General features: G+C 42.9%; 2 protein-coding genes across 2 annotated transcripts in view; one reads left to right on the forward strand and one right to left on the reverse strand.

Annotated features, from left to right (window-relative positions):
* LOC119658524 (centrosomal protein of 162 kDa) overlaps positions 1 to 27,325 on the reverse strand; it is a 352,018-nt gene that overhangs the window by 169,871 nt on the left and 154,822 nt on the right. The gene's annotated exons all lie outside the window — the stretch shown is intronic.
* LOC119658526 (carboxypeptidase B) overlaps positions 1 to 27,325 on the forward strand; it is an 85,448-nt gene that overhangs the window by 1,600 nt on the left and 56,523 nt on the right. The window lies entirely within an intron of this gene.

The following is a 27,325-nucleotide window of genomic DNA, read 5'->3' on the forward strand; positions in this document are numbered from 1 at the left end:
GGTATGAACATGCATCCATATCTGTAACAAGTCGGAAGCTGGAGCTTTCAGATATTCAAGGTTTTGTGTTTCCGCATGTAAGAAACTTTGTGTCCGCAGCTATTCCATTTGTAAATAACTAAAGATTCTTTTCCGTATTTCCGAATTCCAAGAAGTCTACATAAAGGAGATTCGTCTTCTGGCGCATTGCTTGAAATTTTACGGTAGAAAAAGGACATTGCACATGTTCAATGTTCTTCAATCACTTGTGCGTGGAAAATTTCACGCATTTAACTGAAACGGGGATGAAGGCACAAGAAAACTATCTATCTAACTACCCATACATATTCTCCTTCTAATCATGTGTGGGACTGATGACAAGTAAGTAAGTAAATTTAAATAATTTGCAGCTGGTCAGAATGCCCTAAGAGTTCGGGTTTATGAATATATTCAAACTCTCTCTGATTGTCCTAAGAAGCGACTAAAAGGGATAGAAATTGAGCTAGCAACTTGCAAATTTTGGAACTTTATTCCTACCAAAACGTCAACATCTCGAATAAGAACTGACCTCATAGCGTAAACCTTCCGCTACCGAAAATAGATTATAATTGGTTTCTGTAATGTGGACATTCCTGTCGACAACAATAACGGAGGTCCTCAGAAGGCTCGCTTTCTCCAACCGTGCGGTTACTCCAATGATATAAACTGGACATTCTGGGTTTGAGCGAAGCAAGATGGTGGGACTCTCGAGAGTACAACTCTTCCTTGCCCCCAGCTTGTCAGAATGCCCTGTGAGTTGGGGTTTACGAATATATTCAAACTCTCCCTGACTGTCGTAAGAAACGACTAAAAGGGATAGAAATTTGTGAGGTAGCAACCTGCAAATTTATTGCTATCAAAACGTCAACAATATCTCGAATAGGGACTGACCTCATGGCGTAAACCTTCCGCTATCGAAAATAGATTATAATTGGTTTCTGTTATGTGGACATGCCTCTCGACAACAATAACGGGGGTCCTCAGAATGCTCGCTTTCTCCAACCGTGCGGTTACTCCAATGATATAGACTGGACATTCTAGGCTTGAGCGAAGTAAGATGGTGGGACTCTCAAGAGTACTCCTCTCCCTCCAGCCACGCTCTGTACTGTGTTTTTGTCCTCTGGTGGTAGTAGACGCGAATTCAGTGTCGGGCTGTTTTTTACGGCTACCGCAAGGCGCGCTTTCTTGGCCTGGGATCCGGGTTTTGACAGGCTTATAACTGCTAAATTCCGATCCAGGTTAAGGAGCATCACAATTCTACGGTGATATGCACCCACGGAAGCTTTCGGTATACATAATGGAAAAGAATCATTTCTACAAGGAATAGCACGCACTTCATGAGAGGTGAAATTGTGATCGTGATGGATGATCTGGGTGCCAAACTGGACTTTGATAAGGCTTTCCTCCGACATGTGATGCGGAAGCACAATCTGGGCAACCGTGACGCCAATTGTGGGACATTTGCACATTTCTCCATCTTTCACCCCCTGTCATAAGGTCAGTTGAGTTTCAACTGACTGACACCATACCAACAATCAGATCGAAAACTTCACGATCAGCAGTAATTTAGGAGTTGTCTATTGGATGCGCATCATAAATGAGGCGCTGACATCGTGTCGAAAGAGATCGCCATCTGATAATGCTTTACGTGCGCTTCTGGCTTGCTGATCGGCCGGCAGATACACGGAGCAATCCGCCTGGGAAAATCGATTAGCATTGGGCCGCCATTAAAAATGCTCTTTTCTCGGTTACTATTGCGGTTCATCGGACTCGACCCATATGAGCGATGAGCGCAGGAAATTGAAGTCTCTATTGACCGCTACGTGTGGTGGCGGGCGTGACACGTTGGAACTCCGATACCGAGTAAAATCGCGGGAAGTTCAACGTAGTTTATGCTGTAAAAAAACAAAATTCGCTACAACGCTGGTTAGGAAAGGAGAAGACGCCGCAGAATGCAATGATTTCAAAAATGTATACCGCATCACGAAAAAGTTTGCATGTTCCTATCTTTCGGTAGTTCTGTCAAGGACAATAACGGTCGACTCCTCATCCACGATGACGAGCAACTGAAGAGGTGGAACACTTCGCCACGATTCTAAACCGCATCATATCGGATGAAACTCGACGTCTTCTGGATGAAATGGTTTGCCACGGTAACATTCCAGTACGGACTCCAAAGAGAAGAGAAATCTGGGCTTGGCGCTTTACCTTGAAATACTGCAGATCTGCTGCTTCCATTCGTACACAAATCCTGGGAACCCGAAATCTCAGAGGATTTTCAACTCAAAAGGGGAGTCCGCCAAGGTTACATCTTGACATCGATATTATTTGCTCTTGTTACTAGCAGCGTTATTCATGCTGCCTTGTCCGGAGAATGTGAAGGAGTTCAATGGATTATGACATCTTTCCTCAAACACCTCGATTACGCTGATGATATCTGTTTGCTCTGTCACCGGGCCGTGGACTCTTTTAGAAAAAAAAGAGACAAATCGAGTTGGACTGAAGGTAAACACCAACAAAACCAAGATTCTCTGTCTGACAGGTCATCACACTCTCCCTATCGGCATTAATGGGCAGAGCATTGAAGTCGTCGATTAATTTGTATATCCAGGAAGCGTGGTTTCTGCCGACAATGCCACCGAATTGGATATTGTCCGACGCATCAAAACTGCTAGATCTGCTTTCGCTGCCTTTTCTAAAATCCGCAAATGCAGTTATCTCAGCACCAAGATCAAGCTGAGACTTTTCTTTGCTTGTGTTCTTTCCTTGTTGCTATGTGAGAGTAAGTGAGTAAGGGAAAATGAACACCACTGTCACTGGAAAGCTCCAAACTTTGGTCAACACTTATCTGCGACATTGGAATACTCTGGCCTGACACAATTACAAACGAAGAACTTGGTTGGCACACATACCTGGCACCCATACACCATGTGGTCGGAAGACGGAAGTGACAGTGGACAGGTCAGACATTAAGGAGGAGCGACAATTGCATTGCGGGCTACGCCATGCAGTGGAATCTACTCTCCTGAGATGGCAGATGAGTTGGTCGCGGTATGGGCATCTCGGGGGAGGAAGCTAACCCCGAGCGGTAGGGTGTAGGTGTGTTTGACATGCTATATCCCACCAAGGGGTAAATATAATTTGGCCAAGCTTTGTTCGCTTCGCTGATTTTAGACATTATGATTAGATACGGTAAAAAAGTACAAAAAAAGAGAGTAAATGTAAACGAACGAAAAGTAATTTATCAATTTTTACTAATTTATGGCAAACAGTATTTCTCACCAATATAATGAAGTACTACCTTAATAAAAGGACATAACAGAAATTCTTCAACAATTCTCAATTTAAACAAAGTCTAACCATTGATTCTCAATTAACGCTTTACATAAGGAATCTTATGAGTTAATGGATTTTGAACTGACATTTTCAGGACTTCGTAGCTTTTCTTAATTTTGGCATAGTTTTGAGTACCAGTTATCATCTACCACAAATGTTTTGACTGAGCCAGATGTATCAATCCATAGATAGATATAGATGGATAGACATAGATCAATCCATAGGTTCATATGGGCTCTAAAACCATTTTATACCACAAAATTTATACTTTAATTTCAGTCTAGACACTTTTCCCAGGAGCCAGTACATATTTATCACACTTTTAGGTGTAATTGCAATTTCTTGGCTTGAATGTACTTTTTCATTCAGCCGCGTGCAACTTAAGATATTTAATGGCTTCGACCTGGGGGCAGACACGTTTCTCGCTTGGATGTGAATGTGATTCGGTAGTTTTTAGTTTCATTCACTTTTACTCTTGATATTTTATGTAAACCGGCAATACTGTTAGATTTGTTAACTGAAATCTGTTCTGGCCCTTGTCCTGCATATCTCAAAAGCCAGCTAAAGTTAATAGATATTTATGAGGTAGCAAATTTGAAAGCTTTCTCGCTACCGACAAGTTAACAGCGGATAAGGACTGGCCAATGGGTATAATCCTTAATTGGTTTTTAGAGTACTTACACACTCTTCGACAACGGTATCGGGGGTTTTTTTTTCCCAAGTTGTGTGAAAATTCCAGCGATATTGGCGGAACATTCTGAGCTTCCTTGGATTAAAAATCGGTTTGTGATAGGATCTTGACTTCAGATTTTCGATACAGACGAAAAGGATGCTTCCTATGAGCAACTTGAGGCAAATCAAAAGGAGCTTCCTGAAAACGACAATGTGATCGTGATGGAACGAGATCACACCTTACTAAAGCACGTGACAGGCGTTGTATTAGCGGCTGTAACAATAACGAAACAAGTTGAAAACCGGAAGCTCGGGGTTTCAGATGTGAATGAAGACCCACCTCCCCTTAAACTCTATGCATGTAGATCGATGTTGTTCACTTCATGGGTTGGCGCTTACAGCTCCAACGTTCGCACCTAATTTGGTGACAATTAATAAAACCGTTTCTGAGAAAAGTGGATCGTTAAGGAGGCGGCAACAACGGTGGGAACAGGCAGAAAAGGGTCGATTTCCAGCATCAAGGCGTGGATGCAGAGAAGGCATGGTGAGATATATTATAATTTCTCGCAGTTTCTCACCGCCCATTGCGGAGACTAAATACCTCTATAGATTTAAACTGGACAACTTACCTAGTTGCCCCAGCTACGACGATATTCAGGAGGACCCGGAACATGTTTCCTTCTATTGTCCTAGATTTGCCGACGAAAGGAGACGTTGGGAGAAATAGTAACACCGCAGAATCTAATTGGGAAAATGCTTGCGTGCCAGGAGAACTAGAATACAATTACCCACATTATAGGGCAAACTCAGTGCAAATTAAGAAAGGCAGAGGAGGCGAGAAAGACGCGGTTGCGAATGCAAAGGGAGATGCTAGAGTCACGTTCACCCTTGGACGTAATATTTTGCGGTGATTCTGCGGGGAAGAAAACAGGAGCTAAGGGGTGATTTTACTGGGTAAAAATCCCTTACACTGGAACATATGTACCAGTGTCTTTTGAGAATTTCTACTTCCGTGACTCGTTTTTGTTTTGCAAAAAATAGTAAAAAGAAAAATAAGGTGTTTTCATGAGGCCTCCCGTTAATACGAGCTACTTTATCGTGATTCTAATATATTGATATACGAAGATGATATTATACACGTTTTGAAGTGCAATAAATTCACATAAAATAGAACATTTTCATTTTCTGTAATTTTGTTAATAATAGTTGCAATTTTGTAGAATAACGCTTTTTATCACCTGTGATAGTGATGCTAAACTTTGTACTTCTACGACGACCCCTCGTTGTTCATTGGACACATTTTGAGTCCTCGCTCCCCTATGTGGATACCCCACATGATTATATTCTAAGACATTCCACCCCCGTTTGGCATATATGGCGATTGCACCATTTTGGTTTTTCAAAGAGCTGTTCTGGATGTACTTGCGAGGCTATCAAGTCACCATTCAGTCGATCAACTAACCGTTGTTTCGGCTAGCTATATTGTCGTTTTCCACCGACTTCCCCGTTCAGACCAATCTTTGGCAATCGAATTTTCATTAAGGATAATTACGTGTCAATGAAGATGCCTCTCTCCCATTTTTGCCACGATCGGAACAACCCCATCATCATCATCAACGGCGCAACAACGGGTATCCGGTCTAGACCTAAGGAACTCCAGACATCAAGGCTTTGCGCCAAGGTCCACCAATTCGATATCCCAAAAAGCTGTCTGGCATCCTGACCTACCCCATCGCCCCATCTCAGACAACGTCTGCCTCGTCTTCTTTTTCTACCATAGATATTGCCCTTATAGACTTTCCGGGGCGGATCATCCTCATTCATACGGATTAAGTGGCCCCTAACGCAACCTGTTGAGCCGGATTTTATCCACAACCAGTGTGGTATCGCTCATAGATTTCGTCGTTATGTAGGCTACGAAATCGTCCATCCTCATTTGGGGGCTAAAAAGTCTTCGGAGGATTTTTCTCTCGAATGCGGCCAAGAGTTCGCAATTTTTCTTGCTAAGAACCCAAGTCTCCGAGGAATACATAAGGACTGGCAAGATCATTGTCTTTTACAGAAAGAGCTTTGACCCTATGGTGAGACGTTTCGAGTGAAACAGTTTTTGTAAGCTGAAATAAGCTCTGTTGGCTGCCAACAACCGTGCGCGGATTTCATCATCGTAGCTGTTATCGGTTGTGATTTTCGATCCTAGATAGGAGAAATTTTCAACGGGCACAAAGTTGTAGTCTCCTATCTTTATTGCTTTCGTTCGACCAGTGCGATTCAAAGTTGTTCGTTCTTTAGTTTTTGGCTCCGACGTTGCCACCATGTACTTCGTCTTGCCTTCATTAATGTGCAGCCCGAGATCTCGTGCCGCCTGCTCGATCTGAATGAAGGTAGACTGTACATCTCGGGTTGTTCTTCCCATAATGTCAATAGTTGGGTGGACTTGAAGAGGATGGTGCTTCTCGCATTTACGCCTGCATCGCGAATCACTTTCTCCAGGGCTAGGTTGAAGAGGATGCATGATAGAGCATCCCCTTGTCTTAGGCCGTTATTATCTTGAATGGTCTCCAGAGTGATCCTGCTACTTTTATCTGGCCTCGCACAGGAAAACATCATCTACATAGGGCGCTCGACGCGAAGCGGTTTTGATACACCCGATAAAGTCCGAATTGTAAACTTTATTTTTTGATTTATGGTTGCGTAATTTAACTCAGCACACTAGTTCTTTTGTTACGAGGTATTCCCGCAGAGCATATCAAATTAATTCGTGTGGAACAGCCAAACGTTTTCCCCAGATTCCGAAATTCAACGTAAACAGGGCGATGCTTCTCACGGTGTTTCTCCATGAGTAACCGGGCATGATATCTTGCGTTAGCAGTTCCGCCGTTTTTGACAAACCCGGCTTGATTCACGGTTTTTGAACGACCTCGCGAATACTGTTGTCAAAAGTACATTCAAAAATCTTCATAGTGTGAGACAACAGCCAGCCGGAATGGCAATTTGAACAGTCTGCTGCACTACCTTGCTTTTCCCATATTGGAACAGTGGTGCTTTCTCACCAGTCAATTTCGCCATCTTTCCAGGCTTTTGGATAGCTCTCCCGCCTTGATCGTCTCTGGGCACTCTGAATGGTCATTACACACTGTAAAATGTAGGACGATGAGATAATCGTTTGATAAATCATTTCCACATGTCGTCTGCCGCTTCGCTCACATGACCAGTAGAATCGTCCGCAATGAAGATATAGGTATCGGCAGGTTCGTTATAGGCCTTTGTGTGAAGAAGTTGCCAGAAGGCATCTTTCTCGGCATCAGATCAACGTGTTCGTGGTGCGTATGCGATGAAAAAATGAATCATGATCAGCTGATTTAATAGTTAGCTTCATCAGCCGGTTATCAAATCGTTCGACTACTTTAATGGCATCATGTCAACTCTGAGAGATGACAATAGCAACACCATATTGAATATTGAGGGCTACCAAAATACAGAAGTTCATAGCCTGCAGTTACAATAAAACCTTCACTAAATGTGTTGAACAAGCTTACAAACTGTTCCGCAGAGATGATAAATCTTGGAAGGTAGTATTTGGAATAAATTGGGATAGGGTAGTGGTTTATATTATTATTATTATTTTGTTAAGGGAAAGTCGCACCGCGTCCTTGAAGAACTATTGTGCCCCTTTTACTGGTTATAGTGTACCTGTTGATCATAGTATCTCAAGCAGGCCAGTAACCGTTAGGAACTTTAGTATGTTCCCCACTTCCAGAAGTTTCAGCTTTGCATCTGGTATTAAGTGTTCTCCCAGATGTATCGACCTACTTTGCACAAGTGCCGGACACTGTCCCAGGACGTGCATAGAGGTTTCGTCCTCCTCCTCACAGAACCTGCAGGCAGTGTCCGTAGATATCCCTAGCTTCCCTAGGTGGTAGTTCAGCCGACAATGACCAGTGAGAATTCCCACTATGATTCGGAGGTTCTTTTTGGTGAGGTTTAAGCAATCCTTTGTGCGCATGGGTGGTTTATAGTGGTTTATATAGTTTTTAATGAGAATTCCGGAACCTCCATAAACTTTGCCATCAGGGTGTTTCGTAACAGAGCTCATTTTTTGCCAGAAGAGTTTGAAAAACTAGCGTTTGGCTTCGCCTGGTTTCTTACATTATGTTTTGCATTAATACCGTGAATTGGGTTATTCTCTGAATTAGTTGGACCATTATAGATTCCAAGTTTGTTTCAGAGTTGGCACACTGTGTTGATTCGGGACCTATGGATTCCACAGCATAAACAAAAGACAAGGTCGACTAGGTTTGAGGAGCATTGGAACCAGTGGTTTAATTAAGATCGCCTTCAACGTACACTGTGACCACAGTGACCTTACTTTTTGGGAGATGGATCTCCCTTGTCTAATGGCCATTTTCGTCTGGGATGAAGATGCATATATTTGGAAGCGCACAGTATTATTTGGTGTGTCCAAACTCTTGGCAAACATTTCCAATTCAATCCAATCAAATCCACGCAGTCCAATCTTCTGAGTTAAAGGATTAATCGGAACTGTTATGCTCACGTAAGTAAATTTGCGGAGTTTTGGGCAATTTAGCATCTTTAGCAGAAGGTCAATTATCTTTATCGCGGAAGAAACTGAATTGATTTTATCAGGGCTTCATAGTCGTAATTGTTTTGATAACTTTAACTGCACTTTTTGCTTTGCTGCACTTAGGACTCTTCATGCCCTTGAAGATGACTAAAATAGGTGCAATCTATTTAGGAAATAAGATGGTTTCAAACTATCAAGAGAACTTTAGGATAATAGTTTGCAAGATGGCGTGGAAGTACATATGCTACACACATACAAATATTCATTTAGAAAAATTTTAAACTACTATAGGGCATACTCAGCAGAACAAGGAAAACGTTCTCATGAAAACATAATAGACTTTGAACGCTGCTATCAAGGCAAATATAGTGAAAATATGATGGAGTAGTTTGCGTTTTAAGGGTTAAATAACAGATTTTCTGAAAAGTTTCAAATAATCTTTTCCTGGTTACAAAAATAAACTCTTCGAAAGTGATTTTTTTTTTTGATCAATCAGAGTCACCAGACCTTAATTACATGTCATTATGCCAGATACAAATTGCGTCTCGACCTTTGTAATCAAGTGGCCAAATATTTAGACTGTCAGACGCAACACTTTCAAAATAAATCAATCAAACTCTTTGAAATAAGCAGTGAGTGGAACCACAGGTACATTTTTTTAAATGAATACTAAATCATTAATTACGCATTAATTGATAAAAACCACAAGCCCGCTTTTTTTCAAAAAAAAAATTTAAGCTCTAGCAGACGTTCCATTTACACCTTAGGACCAAAAGTTCAATAACCGCATCACCCAATTGTTCTGAATAATCGATTTGTTCCGGTTTTTTGGAATTAGGAACGTTATTGGCATTCTTTGCTGTACTGAATAATTTCAATTGTTCTTCAATAGTTACATGCGTACCTGCACCACACACGTTATGTTGTTATTGATGATTTCACATCAAAAGTGGATGAATGGAAGAAGATGGTTCTATAATAAATAACGTTACGCCCTAAAAGTTTAGAGACTGTGGCAAAGTAATAAGCGATTTTCAGTATTTTACCACCAACCTCAACAATAGTTCAAAAAGATATGAATATAGAGCGACGCTCCAGTATTTTTGAGGTTTGCAACAGTTTTGCTTATTTTGGTAAGAAATATAACAGGATAAAATCTCCAAAATGGTGACAAAACAAAGAATAGTGCAAACTGCTAACTGAAAATATGTAAATGTGAAGATCAGTTAAGGGGTTTGAATAACATGAAAGGAAAGAAGTTGGGAAGCCGGACGCTTCAGGTGTGAAAGGTTTTGTGTATTTCTTTTATAAAAAACATTTGAGTGGAGGTTTGCCACATTAGTACCTAGCACGTTATATTTCCATATATTATGTGAGAATATCCCCTTTCGCGTGATACTGACATTCAATGAATTTGATGCCCCACATGACTATATATGGTAAAAAAAAAAAATTCCAGACATAAAAAAAAATTCGACGCATAACTCTCTGTGTGCGTGAACGTTTACAATTCCTACCTTTCCCCCAAATTTGGTGTCAATCGCTATAACCGTTTCCGAGAAAAATACGTGTGACAGATGGACAGTTAACCGATTTTATTTTACACAAAATCTTAAAAACTCTTAAGATCTCTTAAGAAGAAATAAAAACCAAATTAAATTTCACAAAGTTTCATTCCTTCTTCTATTTTGGTATTGAACTTGACCCTAGTTATCAATGTCATGTCCCAAAAACTCTTCACCCCAATTATTCGTTCACTTTTTAAAAAAAAAATCAGGAAGAGCACAATTGAATTAGTTTTTGTGTCATTAACCAATGGTTTTAAACCTGAAGTTCAGTTGAATTTCTGGGATGACATCCCCTGAATCCACTAATCCTCAGTTTGCCCTACCAACTTTGTGTTTACATGTCCGTCAGTTTGCTATTGTTACTATGATTTTGCTTCCACTCTGGAAATCTACATGGTGGTTCATAAAAATGGTCGCAAGTAGCAACATTAAGCGTCAACTGCGATCTCAATGAGTTTAATGGAAAATCACTATGCATCTGGGGCCAATAACCCATCTTTCCAACAAATGTCAAAACTAAGACCGATTTCGGAAAGTACTAATCGAGATGAAAGATGATGAAAAAGAAAGTTTAGATCCTCCTTCTGCATGTATGGGGATCCGCCCTTAAATTCTATGTAGAATTATGTAACTCATTATTTGCGAGAGCGTTCACAGTTCCCGCCTTTCCAGAAAATTTGGTGTGAATCGCTACAACCATCTCCGAGAAAAATGTGTCCGACGGACAGACATACAGACAAACAGGCAGACAGACAGTAAGCCGATTTTAATAAGTTTTACACAAAACCTTAAAAATATCCCTCTCGCAACTCTTCCAAGTGAGTGCAACGCGATATCAATTTAGAATATGCTAATTTTTAAAGTTATCGAAAAGCGTCATGTCGTTGATCCAACACAAAATCTTCGTTTTTATAACTCCTCCTATCCTATTGCACAGGTGAAGAGCTTCGACCCCCAACGCTCAATACGGTTCGCTTACGAAGCCCGGCTTCAGTTGGACAGTGAAAAACTATCTTGCTGATCAGCCGATAGACATCTTGAACAGGCCGCCGGGAAATATTGAATGCGATCATTGTTAAGATTCCGAAAAAGGACACCCGTCTTGAGCGCGGCAACTGGAGGAATATTTGGGTGCTCTTGTGGTTCCAAAGATTGTAGCTAAAATTATCTTAGAACGCACTAAAACCAGCTTGATCAATAGAAAGTACACTAGGTTCCGCTTTGGATCCTTCTGCACTCACCTGTTCTTCATCAATCTCGAGAAACTTTCGGCACCGTGAACAAGGAGTGTATCCGGAATGCTCTCTGCAAGAGGGGTATTCCCTAGAAATTAATGGGTATTATCAAAGCGACATATCATCAACGGTAACCGGTATCCGGTCTAGGCCTGTCTTAACAAGAAACCCCGGACATCCCACTTTTGCACCGAGGTACACCAATTCCTTATCCCTAAAAGCTATCTGGCGTCCTGACCTATGGCATCGCTCCATCAAGATATGTGCTTTGTCTTCTTTTTCTATCATAGATATTACCCTCATAGACTTTTTGGACTGGGTCATTATTGAGCCGGATATTACCCACAACCTGACCATCATGGTATCACTCATAGATTTTGTAGGCTACGAAATCACCCATGTAATGTGCTGCATCAAGGTAAAGTCCCGAAGGATTTTTTTAAGTTCAAAGCAAAGTCCGCCAAGGTTGCATTCTATTGCCGGAAAGAAGGAATAGTCTTATTATTGGGGACGTTCTACATGAAGGACGCATAGGACTTCAATGAACCATGACGTCTTACCTCAACTAGCTCGACTACAGTGGTGACATCTCTTTGTTCTCTCACCGCGTCATGGACCTTTTTATTTTATTATTATTTTGTTAAGGGAAAGTCGCACCGCGTCCTTGAAGAACTATTGTGCCCCTTTTACTGGTTATAGTGTACCTGTTGATCATAGTATCTCAAGCAGGCCAGTAACCGTTAGGAACTTTAGTATGTTCCCCACTTCCAGAAGTTTCAGCTTTGCATCTGGTATTAAGTGTTCTCCCAGATGTATCGACCTACTTTGCACAAGTGCCGGACACTGTCCCAGGACGTGCATAGAGGTTTCGTCCTCCTCCTCACAGAACCTGCAGGCAGTGTCCGTAGATATCCCTAGCTTCCCTAGGTGGTAGTTCAGCCGACAATGACCAGTGAGAATTCCCACTATGATTCGGAGGTTCTTTTTGGTGAGGTTTAAGCAATCCTTTGTGCGCATGGGTTCGTATCCCCCAATAAGCACCCTGGACTGCTCCATCCCTGGTAGGCCCGCCCAATATAGTTCCCTCAACCGTTTTTCTTCGTTTCTTAGATTCATAGCCATGAAACCGTTTCCGATTCCACAGAAGGGTTCTTGCCCGTATAAAGGCATCCCTGCTCCCTTCTTGGCTAGTTCATCCGCTGCCTCATTGCCTTCCAGCCCAGCATGGCCTGGAACCCAGAGTATCCAGACCTTGTTGGACGAGCCGAGTGTATTCAGTCTCTCAAGGCATTCCCATACCAGTTTAGAGTTCACCTGGTTGGACCTAAGTGCCTTGATCGCTGCTTGGCTATCGGTGAGAATAGCTATGTTCTGCCCCCTGTAGTTCCTTTGCAGATTAAAGGAGGCACATTTGTCTATGGCGTAAATTTCCGCCTGGAATATGCTAGTGTATCTGCCCATTGGCTCAAAGTACATTTTCCTTGGACCAATGACACCGGCACCCGCTCCCTCTGCTGTGAGGGATCCGTCAGTGTACCAAGTAATCAGTTGCTGGTTTAAGCCGTATGTCGCAGCCACGCTTTCCCAGTTTGTCTTGTTACTCCAACGTGTTTCAAACTTCTTATCGAAGTGAAACCTTGTTGTCATGTTGTCCCTCGGTATCAGTAATTCGGGATACCGCCTAGAAAGGATATCAATCTTCTTTCGATTTAGGCAGCTCCCCGCCTCACTCATGCTACCGGCCATCCTGAATATTGATCTCCTTGCCTGCATCTGTATGTGCAGATGGAGAGGGGTTAATCCCAGAAGGACCTCCAGGGATGCCGTTGGGCATGTCCTCATTGCCCCACTGATACACACGCAAGCCAGCCTTTGGAGCTTATGTAATTCCCTGGCTTGTGTGCTGAGTTGGGTTCTTTCTGCCCAGATTACCGCTCCATAGGTAATCATTGGTCTTACTATTGCAGTATATATCCAAAGTAGTATCTTCGGGCTACAACCCCATTTTTTTCCTGCTATGGATCTGCAAGTCATCAGAGCCCTCGTGGCTTTCCGACAAGTGTTTCCGACATGTGTCTTCCAGAGTAATTTTTGGTCTAGCGTGATTCCCAAGTATTTGACCTCTGTTTCTCGTTTCACCTCCATATCATGTAATGTTATGGCTTTCAGGTGATCCAGCTTACGCCTCCTAGTGAATGGTACTATGGTGGTTTTGGTTGGGTTGATCCGCAGTCCCACCTTCCTGCACCAGGCACTAGTAACACTTAATCCAGTTTGGATTCTATCACATAGGGTATCTTCATATTTGCCCCTACAGATTAGAACAATATCGTCCGCGTAGCCCTGGACTTGTATTCCAGTATTAGTTAACACGTCCAGGAGTTCATCCACTACCATACTCCACATCAGCGGCGATAGTACTCCGCCCTGTGGACAGCCTTGAGTGGTGTTCATGATAATAGAATTTGTACCTGTTTGTACCTCTATTTGTCTGCTTTCTAGCATTTTGCCCATCCAGAGTGCCAGGGTGTTTCCCACTCCTTTGCGGCTCAGGGCATCCTGTATCTCTGTGTGCGATGTGTTGTCGAATGCTCCTTCGATATCCAAAAACGCGCACAGTGCAATTTCTTTTGTTTCAATGGCGTCCCGTAGTACCTCTGTCAGCTGATACAGAGCAGTTTCAGTTGACCTTCCTGCCCGGTAAGCGTGTTGACAGTGATGTAAGGGATTACGCTTTAGAACGTTAGTTCTAATATAGTTGTCTATGACCTTCTCCACCGTTTTGAGTACGAACGATGTTAGGCAGATTGGTCTGAAAGATTTAGGGTGAAAAGGATCCTTTTTACCTGCCTTCGGAATAAAGACCACTTTTGCCCGTCTCCATGTCCTTGGTATGTAACCCAGTGCTATGCTCCCCCTTACCACCCTCAGAAGAGACTCTAGGATAATTCCTAGGCCTCTCTGGATAAGTGCAGGGAAAATGCCATCTGCTCCGGGAGATTTCATTGGTTGAAAGGTTCCCACTGCCCATCTTAGCCTAGCTTCTGAGCATACCTCTTTTGCTAGTTTCCAGCTCTCTTTCCTTCCCCTTTTATTCGTTGTTGGGGTGTCAGGCAGATTATTGTCGCCTGCCGCCGAGGGGTAGGACCCCGGGAAATGAGTTCTGAGAAGCAGGTGTACCCTGTCCTCCTCATTCTCGGTGAATGTCCCATCTTCCTTTTTCAAGCAGACAGAGGATATTCTCCCGTCTTTGGCTACAGCCTTGTACAGCCTAGTTGCTTCTGTGATCTGTTCAATCCCTTCACAGAATTCCCTAAAGCTGTTCCGTTTCGCTTCATGGACCTTACTAAAATGCTCTGCATTTTGAAAGAGAGGCAAGCAGAATCGGACTGAAAATAAATACAAAATCAATCTTCTTAATCCGACGGGGGGCATCGCACTCTTTCTATTTGGATCAACGGGCAGAATATCAAGAGTGGTAGGGTCGTTTCTGTCATAAAGTTGAAATTATTTCGCGCCAATGTTTTTTTCTTGCTGCTATATGGAAGCAGCACTTAGAAAGTGACCATCATTGTTACTCAAAGGCATCAAGCCTTAGTTAACACCTGTTTCAAAATCTCTTAACAATGAGTTGTGTCATAGTTCAGGCCAGGTACCGGTTGATGTGTCGATTTGAGGGCGAAAGTAGCATCGGATAAATCACATTTAAAGAAGTAACAACAAATTCATTGCTAGCTATTGCAATGGAATCCAGTATCCCAGAGTAAGTTGTCCTCCAATCACATAACATGGGACAGTAGAGGAGGGGTGTAGACTTCTTGGGAAGACCTGCCGAATGAAAGAACACATTTCGTCGAACCGATAACGATGACACGTGAGCTTGGTGGAAGCGAAATGCTCCATTTAGGGGATATTGGCGACTAGACCCGTATACGTATGCAAGTATATTATCCAAGAACAAGGATCGCCGAAAACAATTAAAGAGAATTGAATGGGAGTGGCAGGAAAAATGGTTAGATGTGCAGATCGGCACGAAAGAAATTGATTACCAATGTAAGGATGAATATACTTTCACATGCGATCATTCCAGCTGAAGAAATCCTGCTAAACGTGGAAGAGATGTAATGTTACAACGAAAACGGCGATGACCGTACCAACATACTCGTATGTAGAGTAGCCTTCGTAATTAATGATAGTCAACTACTCGGATAATTTGGTAATCCTCCAAAGCCCTTGTTGAATATATTTTATTTTATTTATTTAATTTATGGATGGCTAAACGAATATCTCCACAATTATCACTATAGCAAATTAACGAGGTATCAATTCTCTGTAAATTACTCACTTTAACAACCATATATTCCACATCTTTAAGCGATTTAATCTGTCGACTTACCTGAAAGTAGAAACGGAAAAATGTTATTTATTTTACCCAGCTCCAAGCAAACTAATACATGAATAATTCAAGATGCACGTAACTTCTAAAAGAAAAAAAATAACACCCTTAAATCACAAATTAATCAACGAACACCTTAAGCTGTGTCCAAATTTATAAAAATTTATCCTGACGCATCAGAAAATAGCGGTTCAAATTTCACTGGTGCCACAGGGGTTTCTTATAATCAACGAAGACTTACCGACCAACAGCTTACAAAAGACACACGGAACATTTGCTGAAAGAAGCCTTAATCAAAAATAGCATGGTAAAATGCAAAAAGCTTTTGTCAGAGTACGCAGGCAACGAACATCCAACGAGCCCCTTTTTCTGAGGAACAATCTTTCACTTTAGAGGAGTCAGGTGATAAGCAGAATGATAGAGTTCATGGACGATCGTCAGAAGGAGCTTTCAAACTAATACTGAAAGTTAAACGAGGTCACCACCCTGCCTCGGTGATGGTTTGGTAGTACGTTAGCCACGATAATAAGGACCCATTTCTGTGGAAAATGGGTGAAAAGGTCGACAGTAGTGTACCTTCCCTTCCATCGCAACCTACTACTGAGTCGAATTTTATCCACAGCCATACGGCCATGGAGTCGCTCATAGATTTCGCCGTTATGTAGGCTACGGAATCGTCCATCCTCATGTAGAGGGCCAAAAATTTTTGGGAGGATTCTTCTCTCGGATCCGGCCAAGAGTTCGTAACTTTTCTTGCTAAGAACCCAAGTCTTCGAGGAATAAATGAGAACTGGCAAGATCATTGTCTTGTACAGTAAGACCTTTGACCCTATGGTGAGACGTTTCGAGCAAAACAGTTTTTGCAAGCTGAAATAGGCACTGACATTGCCACCATATATTTTGTCTTGCCTTCATTGATGTGCATCCTAAGATCTCGCGTTGCCTTCTCGATCTGGATGAAGGCAGTTTGTACGTCTCGGGTCGTTCTTCCCATGATGTCGATATCGTCAGCATAGGCCAGTAGTTGGGTGGACTTAAAGAGGATCCTGTCCCACGTAATTACATCAACATCACGAATCACTTGTTCCAGGGCCAGGTTAAAAAGGACCCACGGTGGGGCATCCCTTGTCTAAGACCATTGTTAATGTTAAATGGTCCCAAGAGTGATTCTGCTGATTTTCTTTGGTCACGCACATTAGTCAAGGTCAGTCTTATCAATTTCCGATACCGAATTCTCTCATGGCCGTGTACAGTTTTACCCTAGCTATGCTATCAGAGGCGGCCTTAACGCCGATGAAAAAGTGGTGCAACTGATGTCCATATTCCAGCAGTTTTTCCATCGCTTGCCGCAGAGGGAAAATCTGATCTGTTGCTAATTTGCCTGGAGTGAAGCCTCGTTGGTATGGCCCGATGATGTTCTGAGCGTATGAGGCTATCCTGTCCAGCAGAACCAACTCGGCTGTAATTCCATCGGTTCCTGGCGACTTATTATTTTTAAGCCGATGAATTGCACGGACTGTTTCTTCTATACTTGGTGGTGGCAGTATTTGTCTGTCGTCTTCAGTTGGTGAGACCTCCAACTCGCCAATGTTCTGGCTGTTTAGTAGTTCATCAAAGTACTCAACCCATCGCTTTGATATGCCCATTCTGTCGGAAATCAGATTTCCCTCTTTTCATCGGCAGGATGAACATCGAAGTGTATAATGCTTCATCCTGCTGACTTGTTGGTAAAACTTCCGTGCCTGGTGCGGTTGCTCAATGTACTTTTCCAGTTCACAGACCTGCTGCTTCTCCCGGGCTTCCTTTTTCCTTTTTCCGTATATGAAGTTATAGGTGTTGCGGAGGGCTGCGATGTGGATGGCTTCAGTGTTAACTCTCACCTGATTGTCAGAGGGGATTCTAGGTGTTGTTATTCGAGCGCGGAGTACCACGCCAACAGATAGTAGTCCGAGTCTACATTAGCCCCTCTAGATGTTTTGACATTCATCAAGGTTGAGAGGTGGCGGCGTTCGATCAACACGTGGTTGTATGTATGTATGTATATTGTAATGCTCTTTCACCTGGACCGGAATCTTGCAATCAGAAATCTCTCAGAAACCGGCTCCGAAGTCAAAAAATCGCCCCTTCAGGTTGCCGTCGGAAGTACAGTGGAGTACAAAAGCACATCGCCGCAAGAGGGAGAGGAATACTCTCCAAAACCCCAGCATGTTACTTCGCTCAGGCTCAGAATGTCCAACTCATGGGGACACTGTCTTCGCATGGGCAAACATAAACAGTGTATGAGCGGATAGTTGCTAGACTCTTTCCAGATTCCCATTGCTGGAGTTTGAGGACATGCTCGACAGGCTGATTTCGGACGCCAAAACGCGGGAACCAACAGTCGACCCGAGTGACATTAATGCTTGAGCCACGAGATCGGACAAATTCATTGATAAGAGGGCGTTATCATCTAGAGGCTTCGACTAACTAGACATCATGTTAACTAGCAATGGTCAGGTTAATACATACAAGAAATGGGAATCTAGTTTGGCTGTGAGTCTTATTCCTTAACTAGTTCGCAATATGTGCTGCAACGTCAGTGAGTACTATACCCACAACGACCACCAGTCTATCATCTTCGAGCTGGGGAACCAAGAAAACCAAGCGGTGCGACTGCCCGTTCAAGAGTAAGGAGTACGTCAAGCTTGTCTTCGAAAGCAATTGACCAGCAAAGATTTATAGAGGCATGTTAGGATCAAGCACATCTTTAAAGACAGCCTTCCATATCATCAAGTGACTCATCGGCGCGAAAATAGTCTACTTTCTTCAATCGCTGGTAAAAGCATGAATTATCTGATCGGTCCGTGTATCAACAAGCCAAACGAGTGTCACAGAGAGTAAGCTCAGAGAAACCTGAAGTTAGCTATACAATGAAGCAAGAGAGACTGCTTCAATCTGCACAGAGATGTGGAGGGAGACCCAGCTGAATCGACGAATCTATGTCTAGAGATGAAAAAGCCAAAGAGGCAATTATCCCTCGATCTCTTATTGGTCTCCCACTCTGGGTGTTTTTCGGGTCAGAGCACTTTAAGCACTGTGGCTTGAAGATAGTCGTTCCTGGTATCCGTGCCAGCAACGCCGTCAGGTTCAATATTTCATGGAGGCGATCAAAGTGACAACCGATTTGGTTTCTGCTAATCATTTCAGTGTGAGTTCCGGAAGCACATTCTCGAAACTGGTGAACGCACGTCAACAAGGCACTCTAATTGAGCTACACTTAGTTGTTGAAAAATCTGCATAGTCAATTTTGACCGCTTTTTATGTTTGTTCATTCCTAACACTTCCGTTCATTACAAGTATCTATGTTAATGGCAATGATTTCCGCAGAGCTAGATCAACTATCGACGCCATTAAAGGGGTTATTGACTTGGCTAAAAATGCAATACACAAATATTCATCAAAATCTATTTAGGCAGATAGGAAATGTTCCTACCGAGATTTTATAGAAACATAGAATGCATGGAAATAAGCCTTTGTTTCCTGTGCCACAAAAAACTGAGAATGACGTTCGGTTTAGATACAATATCCGCATAATTATATATTGCAAAGGTAACTGCATTTCAATCGAAAAATGTCTGATTATGCAACCCACATCATTCTCAGATAATCTTTTTTCATGAAGTAACTGGAATAATGGATGAAAGGCATATCTACCTTTCAGTTCTGCGTTTTTAGTAAAACATATCCAACTGTAATATCAGATGCGTATGACCAATTAATTTTGCAACATTAAATCATGGGAAGTCTGACCTGTTAACCAGAAAGGTAAGCTTTAGTGGCCACCTATTAAGAAATTAGATTGTAACCAGCCACGTGAGACCGTAAAAATAATTGTAGAATAGCCAGAATGAGGGCGCCTGCTGCGGATATGCATTACTTTTTTACCTAAAAAGCATTTAACGTACGCGGCAAAGAACCGTCTCCGCAAAGTACATATCTGTATGTAGTTATGGGAAGTCATCGTATTTTCTGTTCAGTTTCTAATATTTCATAATTTTGACTTCATTGTCTTGTGTATCTTTAATCTGTTATGATTTTAGAAGAAAAGTTGGACATTGAGATTGTGTAACGTTACTATAATTGTATGGATAGATTCCGGTCAGCAACGGATGAAATATACGAGTAGTAGGTGAAGGGAATAGACTTTCCCTCCCCTATTTCGAAGTCACAGATTGAAGGTTAGAGAATACATCTCTTCGATTCGCCCCCAGAAATTCAACGGTAGTTTCCCCAATAGGCGTGCACAACCATGTAATTAGTTTCGAACCATTATCATTTCTCTCTTCGCGGTCACTAAAGGTGTTCCATTCCAGATGATCTTCCAAATTGAAGGACAATATTCTTCCGCCAAGAGGCAGTCTTGGTTAGACTATTGTCAGAACATCGAAAGCACCAGTGAATCCGCGAGGCTCAACAAGATTCTGCCCAAGGAACATAAGAGCCCATCCTTTCTTAAAAAGTCGGATGACACCTGAATGGAATCCTCTGGTGAAACCTTGTAACTGCTGGTTCAAATGTACTTTCCCGCCAGCGGGGAAGACTGTGAGTCAGAGCCTTGCTTGGAGGGTTTGCGACCACCCCAATCTTTCAAATCGGTAATTACTGAGGATAAGATCGGCTGGGCTATAAACAGCTTCTCCGCATATAAATCTCCGGGCCCAGATGGCATAATACCAATCATGCTACAGAAGCGGCAGGAAAGGGTTATACCGTGGCTTGCTGAAATTTACCGGAGCAGCATCTCTGTAGGATACGTTTCAGAGTTCTGTAGACGCACACGAGTGGTTTTCATACCGAAACCGGGCAGGCGCGTTCATGAGTCTGCGAAGCACTTTCGACCAATCAGTCTCATCTCTTTCGTGCTGAAGTCCCTAAAGCGCGTCCTGGACATCCGCTTAAGAACGATAATGGAGAGAGCGCCTTTCTATAAATCCGAGCAAGGTTGCCTCAAAGAAAAATCCACAGAAACTGCGCTCCACAAGGTAATTGGCACGGTTGAGCGGTCACTGCAATACAAGCATATACCCTAGCTGCCTTCTTGGATATAGAGGGCACTTTCAACAACGTTAGTATCAATGCCATCAAGGAAGCCTTGACCAGTATTGGATTGGATTGGATTATATCCATGTTAAGTACCAGGATAATCCAGTCGGATCTGGGAGGCAACCACTTGACCAGAGCACCAGGCACGCCCCAGAGTGGCACCATCTCTGCGGTTCTCTGGTTAATAATAATTGACCAATTTTTACTTATTTGGACAGCAGCGAAAGGTATGCCTGTAGACCACAAGATGCGAACTCGGCATATACCCACTCAAAACGGAACTGATGCTATAAACCACCTAAACAAGGATACCTGAATTGCACCAACCATGGCTGAATGAACAAAGATTAGTTCATTCCTCCAATGTAAAGTATCTGGGTGTAATCCTGAGGGTTAAGAAGGCCTGTATAGCCTTCTATACCGGCAAGAAAAACTTTGCAAAGAAATGGAATCTCCGCCGAGGTTGGTTCTCTGGATGTACACCGCTATGGTGCGTCCAATCCCTATTGTATGATGGCGGGCTTTGAGCAAAAAATACAATAGAATGAAGCTTAATAAGATTTAAAGAACCGCGTGCGCAGGTGCTAACGGCGCTCTGCAATTCTGCCTGGCAGATACTCTCAATGTACTCCTGCATCTCCACCCCCTAGACCTCCATATTAAATACGTTGTAGTTTGCAGTGCCATCAGACTACGTGAGGCCGGATGCTGGACAGCGAAGTCTACAGTAACATCCTAAATGAAGTACCTCGGGAAATCTGAGCATTTCCCACGGACTATGACACACGCGAGCTGAACTTCACGAGAAACTTTGCTGTGGACTTTCCAACCAGGGCAAAGTGGAAGACCGGCAGCGTGTTACAGGGTTATGACCCAGCATTCATTACCGACGGATCAAAGATGACCTGTGGAGTCGGAGCGGGGGTTTTCTCAAATACACACCACTGTATGTATCCGAGTCGTATGGTCTCCCAGGTTTCGCCCGCGTATTCCAAGCAAAAGTACTGGCGATATTGGAAGTCTGTCGATGGCTGGAGCGAGATCCGAGCCCCAAGCGTAACATAGCCATTTTGACCGACAGCCAAGCGGCCATCAAGGCCTTGTATTCAGCGACAACATCTTCCAGGCTGATGGACTGTGCAGAGACGCGTTGAACCGTCTGGGCGGGACGCTCAAGATCACCCTCTTCTGGGTTCCCGGGCATAGGAACATAGAGGGGAATGAGGGTGACGGATTGGCCAGATGAGACTCTGGTCTTCGCAACTTTTCGATGAACACAGTCGGTGTTTCGCTGGCGGCTGTCAGGGGCGGAGTCTACTCCCACTACTTAGCAGTCGCGAGCCTTAGATGGCGAAGGCTTACCAGCTGTGCCAAGGCAAGGAGTACTTGGCCCGCTTATAATATAGCCCGATCACGAGAGCTCCTGTGCTAGACGCGTGCAAAGGCATTCAAGATTACGGTAGTCTGCACGGGGCACTGGCCAAGTTCGGCATACCTTACAATTCACATGATCTGCAATAGCGTTATCCCTCACAATAAATCATAACGATAAGATCCAGATAAACGTGCTCCAATCTAGATCATGACTGCGCAAAAGTTCCGACTGGTGTAGTCACATGACGAGTCACTTCTGATAGCTGACAATTATTGTAACCAAGTGTCAAAGCCCAGATAGCCAAATGTACCTCTGTGTTACCAGCGTAACGGTAGCATTTGTTCCTGGGTAAAATGGGTAATGTAAACCCCCGGAACTTGGGATTGCTTTAGTCGAAGCCCTGTGTTCTCCCTGTAGCAGCATTTGGAATTTTTCGTCTGGGGACTATGATGCTGCAAGCCTTGCGTAATGGGTAATTAATTGTAACTCCTCAACGGGCGATAATGGGTCCACGACAACTGAATAACTCCTGGATATCGGTGGTAAATTGCCCGATATAATCTAGATGGCGAAATTGATGTGACGCACTCGCTCTTTTGATGGCTTATAATCCGTATAGATGGTGAACTCCCCTCCCTCAACAGTATCACTAAAATGTTTTACGTATGCTCCGTATTTACGTTCTGCTGGACCGGGCTTCCTTGAAAACAAAGCCAATGATTACCAACAACAGTCCCGACGTAAATGCACCGCCGATAGTGGCCAAAGGGTGTGTCAAATTTTGGATGTCTAAGCATACCGTTGTCGCTTCCAGTGTGTTTCTGGAAGCTTCAAAAGTTGCGGTTGATCTCTCCAGTTGACTGATGAATTTCCTTTAATTTTGCCATGAATAATCTCGTTCAGTGGTGCTTGTACTGCTGCTGCTTTATTTATGAACTTTCTAAAAATGTAGCATACCCCAGAATCCTCTAAGCTGATTCAAGTTAGTTGGTTGCGGATATGACTAGTGACTTTGACTTTCATTGGCAAGGGACGTATCCTCTCCTTTGAGACCAGGTACCCTAAGAAACTGATCTCGTGATGACCAAAAACGCATTTGCTAAGATTCGCTATTACCCCACATTGTTTCAACCTTAGAAACAGAGTTCTTAAGTTGTTAGCGTGCCCTTCACGTGTAGAAGCAGCTAATATGTCGCGAGGTAGCCATAGCGAGAGTTCAAATCTCTGAAGTCTTGCCGATCAATCGTTGGAATGTTTGCACTGCATTTTGGCATTCAGACTGAATGCTATAAACGGAACTCGTGAAAACCGAACGGTGTTAAAATGGCAGTCTTTGGTTTGTATTTTTCAGCTTCTGGTTGAATGCTCTTACCAGCTACATTATTGATAAGACACTTTTACCATGGAGCGTTTGGGCGAAATGTTGGCTTTGCCAAACTGGGTACTTGTCGGCATAAGTCCGACTGTTGAGTGCGCGATAATCTCCGCACAGTTTCCACTTGTTTTTTTTTTCAGGCACCATATGCAAGGGTACAGCCCACGGACTATTTGATAGACACGCCAATCCTACCTGGATCATGGTATTGAATTCTTCTTTCGCGATGTTTAGCTATTCGTTGAGACTACATGATGCTTAGTTCGGTGAACGCCATTTTTCCAGTTCTGCCTGGAGGAGTTATTTCGGGAAACTCCTGTAGGATATCATTATAAGGGATTCCTCCAATAATTGTCCTGGCAGTCGAAATTGTACATTCTGGCATCTCTTCTTGGTATGTAAGATGACTTGTTGAATTTCAAAGACAGCCATGCTGAAATCTAGAACGACCCCGTAATGTGCTAAGAAATCTGCGCCAAGTATGGGTTTAGAAACGTCCGCTATAATAAATCTTGAAGGGAAATCCCGTCGAAGGCCAAAATTGAATGTGAAATTAGCGATTGCGTAATTGGTGCCCCGTTGGCAGCCGAGAACTATAACCGTGCCTTTTTACATGTTGCTGGAATTTTGATGAACCGTGTTCTCATATTTTTGTCGAAAGACGATGAAACAGGGCCATTTATCTTGGCAGATGAGATGACGAATATGTTCAATGCGAAGCCATTGCAGATGACGAACGTCGAGAGGGATAGAAATAGAAGGCAAGAGGTTTGGGAACGCTCGAGAAATCGGTATCACAGGCTAATCTCTGTCATCAGAGAGTTATCGTAGAGACAACGCAGTGAAATTAATCTTACTTAGTTTCTCACGGGGCATGGGGGATATCGCCAGTACCAGGTTTAAACAGAGCACCTCACCCGATTGTCCGAACTGCTATGGAGTCCCAGAGGACCCAGAACATGTATTCTTCCTACATTTGCAGAAGAAGGGAGGAACTTAGAGGAAGCTTTAAGAGAGGTGCTGGTACTAGAAAATATGACGCTGGGGCGCTTGTAAGGAAGATTGGGATGCGATCAACTCCAGACAAACCAGACGGAAGGACAGACAGCAAACAGATTTTTAATAGGTTAGGAGGAGGGGTAGGAGAATTGTGGGGTCCCAAGTCCGCATTAACTTAATGCAGGAACGGACCGAATGGGGAGCAACTTACTTCCTCTTTTTTTGGTCCACGAACCCCTCGTTTAGGGCTTAGCACGCTGCTCCCAGAGCATAGGTGAGGCAGCGTCCGACGATTTGCCTCTGCCCTAGTAAGAAACCGTAAAGCCGTCATCGGCTGACATTTTTTTATTAAAAATTAAGCATTAAGTCCAGAAAATGCAGATCAAATAAAAATAAAAGATAGCTATATTCGAACGGTTTCTATACGATAAATGAAGTAATGCATATCCGTAATTATATTTTCAATATGTATCTACTATGTTTGCATTGACTTTTCCATTTCCAAAACTAATCTAATCTTTTATCTATTAATCAGACAACGTTAATTATGGTAGAGTTTTGTTTACAAAGCAGCGAAAATTTCAGTAAAAAATTGGGATATCTATGCCATTGTTAGCAACAATCTTCCCATTTATTCTGGGGAGCGGAACATCTTGTTATAAAAGTAGAAAATCATAAAAAACTAGAATGTATGCCCCCGAGCCAGCTTTCGAACTTTCGTGCAATACTCGCAGGTCTATGTTTTGCCATGACAAGCAAACAAAAGGAAAAATGTGTAATTCATGAGGTGGTCACAAACAAACATACAATTACATGATTTATACATTTTACGCAAATCTTTCTACACAAGGGAAGATAATAATAAACTTTTGCGAAAATGCCGGTTGGCTATTTCGATATCTGAAATTTAAATTATAAACAAATATCGAAGGCTAATTCTCATTAGTTCCTTACACAATAGATGATTTCACTGTTCTATTTTTCCACTAGGCTTCCTGCGATGAAAGCGCAATTAATCGCAATTGTGAAATAAAGAAAATAAGTACCCTCTCTGAGTAATTGGATAGAAATTCGCTACTGAATCTTAATGGACGAAAGAAAATAAAAGTAATTTTGCAAAATATGTAAGTCATCTGGGTAGAAATTATAATGAAATTTGCAGGGAAATTTCGTTTCATGGAATTGTGCTAGCTTCAATTTTAGAATGAGCATTGAAATATATAACATGGGAATTTCCCATAAAGAAAGCAGAACCAAAAGCTTCGTTTCCATCTCCGAATAAATTCAATGAGAAATTAGATAAAAGTCAATTGAAATAAGCTTAATGGATTCACACAAAATTCAACATACAATGCACAGAACACTGATGGCCTGCAGATATCCAAGCAGTCATCAACTCATCAAAAATAAGACGTTATTTACTTGCTTCACGGCAAACGGTTGTTCGTCCGGCCACGAAGGCAAGAGGTACTAGATACAACTCTGGGGAATACTCTGATCAACGGGCTGGTCAAGAATTAGAGGCTGTCGGATGAGCCCTCTATGTTCATCATCATCAATGGCGCAACAACCGGTATCCGGTCTAGGCCTGAATTAATAAGGAACTCTAGACATCCCGGTTTTGCGCCGAGGTCCACCAATTCGATATCCCTAAAAGCTGTCTGGCGTCCAGACCTATGCCATCGTTCTATCTTAGGCAGGGTCTGCCTCGTCTTCTTTTTCTACCATAGACATTGCCCTCATCACTCTCATCCATACAGATTAAGTGACACGCCCACCGTAACCTATTGAGCCGGATTTTATCCCCAACCGGACGGTCATGGTATCGCTCATAGATTTCGTCGTTATGTACGCTACGGAATGGTCCATCCTCATGCAGGGGGTCAAAAATTCTTCGGAGGATTTTTCTCTCGAACGCGGCCAAGAGTTCGCAATTTTTCTTGCTAAAAACCCAAGTTCCCGAGGAAGACATGAGGACTGGCAAGATCATTGTCTTGTACAGTAAGAGGTATCGTAAGATGTTTCGAGCGGAACAGTTTTTGTAAGCTGAAATAGGCTCTGTTGGCTGACAACAACCGTGTGTGGATTTCATCATCGTAGCTGTTATCGGTTGTGATTTTCGACCCTAGATAGGAAAAATTATCAACGGTGTCAAAGTTGTATTCTCCTATCTTTATTCTTCCTGTTTGACCAGTGCGGTTTGATGTTGTTGAATGGTTGGTTTTCGGTGCTGACGTTGCCACCATATACTTTGTCTTACCTTCATTGATGTGCAGCCCAAGATCTCGCACTAATCGCCGCCTGCTCGATCTGGATGAAGGGAGTTTGTACGTCTCGGGTGGTTCTTCCCATGATGTCGATATCGTCAGCATAGGCCAGTAGTTGGATGGACTTAAAGAGGGTCGTACCTCTTGCATTGACCTCAGCATCACGGATCACTTTCTCGAGGGCCAGGTTAAAGAGGACGCATGATAGGGCGTCTCCTTGTCGTAGACCGTTGTTGATGTCGAATGGTCTTGAGAGTGATCCTGTTGCTTTCATCTGGCCTTGCACATTGGTCAGGGTTAGCCTAGTCAGCCTTATCAATTTCGTCGGCATACCGAATTCTCACATGGCCGTGTAAAGTTTTACCCTGGCTATGCTATCATAGGCGGCTTTAAAGTCGATGAATATATGGTGCAACTGTT

The sequence above is a fragment of the Hermetia illucens genome, chromosome 5 (genome assembly GCF_905115235.1).
Source record: "Hermetia illucens chromosome 5, iHerIll2.2.curated.20191125, whole genome shotgun sequence".
Taxonomy (NCBI): domain Eukaryota; kingdom Metazoa; phylum Arthropoda; class Insecta; order Diptera; family Stratiomyidae; genus Hermetia; species Hermetia illucens.